The sequence below is a fragment of the Armigeres subalbatus genome, unplaced genomic scaffold (assembly GCF_024139115.2).
Source record: "Armigeres subalbatus isolate Guangzhou_Male unplaced genomic scaffold, GZ_Asu_2 Contig1212, whole genome shotgun sequence".
NCBI classification, from domain to species: domain Eukaryota; kingdom Metazoa; phylum Arthropoda; class Insecta; order Diptera; family Culicidae; genus Armigeres; species Armigeres subalbatus.
The window spans coordinates 25001-27500 of NW_026941971.1; the positions used below are offsets into that span (position 1 = coordinate 25001).

The 2500-nt window shown below is 53.2% G+C and overlaps 1 non-coding gene across 1 annotated transcript in view; it reads left to right on the forward strand.

Moving 5' to 3' along the window:
* The first annotated feature begins 159 nt into the window (after positions 1 to 159).
* Positions 160 to 2500, forward strand: part of LOC134202435 (large subunit ribosomal RNA) — a 4380-nt gene continuing 2039 nt past the window's right edge. The window contains exon 1 of the ribosomal RNA XR_009977222.1: positions 160 to 2500. This exon is cut by the window's right edge and continues 2039 nt beyond it. This is a non-coding gene — a ribosomal RNA (large subunit ribosomal RNA).

Sequence of the window (2500 nt, forward strand, 5' to 3'; positions counted from 1 at the left end):
CAGACGCGGCGCCCAGTGTTCGCCGGGCCGCCGCGGTTGATGAATACATCCCATATCATACGACCACATCACCACCATCATCATGGCCCTGTGTGTGTGTGTGTGTGTGTGTGTGTCGTTGTTGTATTCCATCATCCCAGATGTAGGATCCTCCTATGTAGGCCTCAAATAATGTGTGACTACCCCCTAAATTTAAGCATATTAATAAGGGGGGAAAAGAAACTAACCAGGATTCCCTGAGTAGCTGCAGGCGAAACAGGAAGAGCTCAGCACGCAGGGGTGACGCACTGTTGCGCGTCCACCCGGTTCCGTGTACTGGAGCGTTCGTTATCTGCCGTAACCGGTCGCTGGTTCAAGTTCAACTAGAATGTGGCTTTTACTCCCAGAGGGTGATAGGCCCGTAGAGCGGCGCACCGACGGTAGAAGGACGCTCCATGGAGTCGTGTTGCTTGATAGTGCAGCACAAAGTGGGAGGTAAACTCCTTCTAAAGCTAAATATCACCACGAGACCGATAGCGAACAAGTACCGTGAGGGAAAGTTGAAAAGCACTCTGAATAGAGAGTCAAAAGTACGTGAAACTGCCTGGGGCTCAAGCCCGTTGAACTCGATTATCCGAGCGGAGACATTCACCTGCAGGGCTGGCCTTCCCATCCAAAAAGCGAGGGCCGGCGCCGCAGGCACTTGTCTCTCCGCGCACGAGGACACTGCGATCCATTACGAAACAGCTTTCGCGTTCCACTGGGACGCGCAGGTCGCCGACAGTTGCCCCTGGTGCTTCCCCGGTTGCTTGCCCCACAGTAGCGACGCTCAGTTCCGAAGGCCTGTGCCGCGAGGTGGGGCTTACTACGTGGTGTGCAGTCGGGCGCGTGATGGATTCCCACGAGTACGACGCGGTGCCTTTACACCGGCACCGCGGACCGTCGATCGGCAGTGAAAGAATCGAGGTACCTCCGGGACCCGTCTTGAAACACGGACCAAGAAGTCTATCTTGCGCGCGAGCCAATGGTCGTGTCTCCTTGAGCACCAAAGGCGCAGAAAACATAACTTGCCTTGTTCTGCGGGATTACGGGCGCGGCTCTCTGCTCGTCCCTCCATCCCCGGGTGTTGTACCCGGCATGCAGGGGCCGTTCCGGGGTGGTGCGTTCATCGTGCCACACCGCCGGCACCGTGCCACAACATACCGCGAGTGCGCAGGATGTGACCCGAAGATGGTGAACTATGCCTGATCAGGTTGAAGTCAGAAACCCTGATGGAGGACCGAAGCAGTTCTGACGTGCAAATCGATTGTCAGAATTGGGCATAGGGGCGAAAGACCAATCGACCAATCTAGTAGCTGGTTCCTCCGAAGTTTCCCTCAGGATAGCTGGAGCACGCAACGTTTCGGAGCCTTTCCTTATCTGGTAAAGCGAAGGATTAGAGGCCTTAGGTTCGGAATGATCTTGACCTATTCTCACACTATAAATGGGTACGTACCATGGCATTCTTGCATGATGCCATTGCAACGTTGTGGCGCCAGCCGGCCTCCCTGCCTCCGGGTCCGGGCTTTCACGGGCGTAGAAGATATCTGTGTGCTTAGTGGGCCAAGTTTTGGTAAGCAGAACTGGTGCTGTGGGATGAACCAAACGTAATGTTACGGCGCCTAAATAAACGACGCATCATAGATACCATGAAAGGTGTTGATTGCTACAGACAGCAGGACGGTGGACATGGAAGTTGTCATCCGCTAAGGAGTGTGTAACAACTCACCTGCCGAAGCAATTAGCCCTTAAAATGGATGGCGCTTAAGTCGTTTGCCTATACATTACCGCTGGCGTACAAGTGGGGCCCCAGGCGCTTCGGTGGCATCGGTGGCCCTTTGAGACGCCAGCAGTAGGAGGGTCTGGTGGTGTGCGTTGAAGTGCCTGGCGTAAGCCGACATGGAGCCGCCACTCGCCCAGATCTTGGTGGTAGTAGCAAGTATTCGAATGAGATCTTGGATGACTGAAGTGGAGGAGGGTTTCGTGTCACCAGCAGTTGAACACGAGTTAGCCCATCCCAAGCTCTATGGGAACCTGATATATATTAAGCATTTAACCAAATACAACCTCGCTGCTGCCGCTGCTGCTGCTGTTGTTGATGCAACCTACCGAAGATATATATTGAACGAGCGAAAGGGAATCCGGTTACAATTCCGGAGCCTGTTGGGTATACGTTTGCATTGGCGTCCCATACCGGCAACGGTAGCGCCTTTGTAATCATGGCAACATGAATCCTTTTCTTCGAGAAGCCAACAAGAGACATCGGAAGAGTTCTCTTTTCTGTTTTACAGTCACACTAGCCATGGAAGTCTTTCATAGAGATATGGTTGGACAGGCTGGTAGAGCATGGTATTAAATTGCTGTGTCGATGTTCTCTTCTTGGACCTTGAAAATCGAAGACTGGGGCACGCAAACTCCCAACAGCTTGTACCGAATCCGCAGCAGGTCTCCAAGGTTTAGAGTCTCTAGTCGATAGATTAAT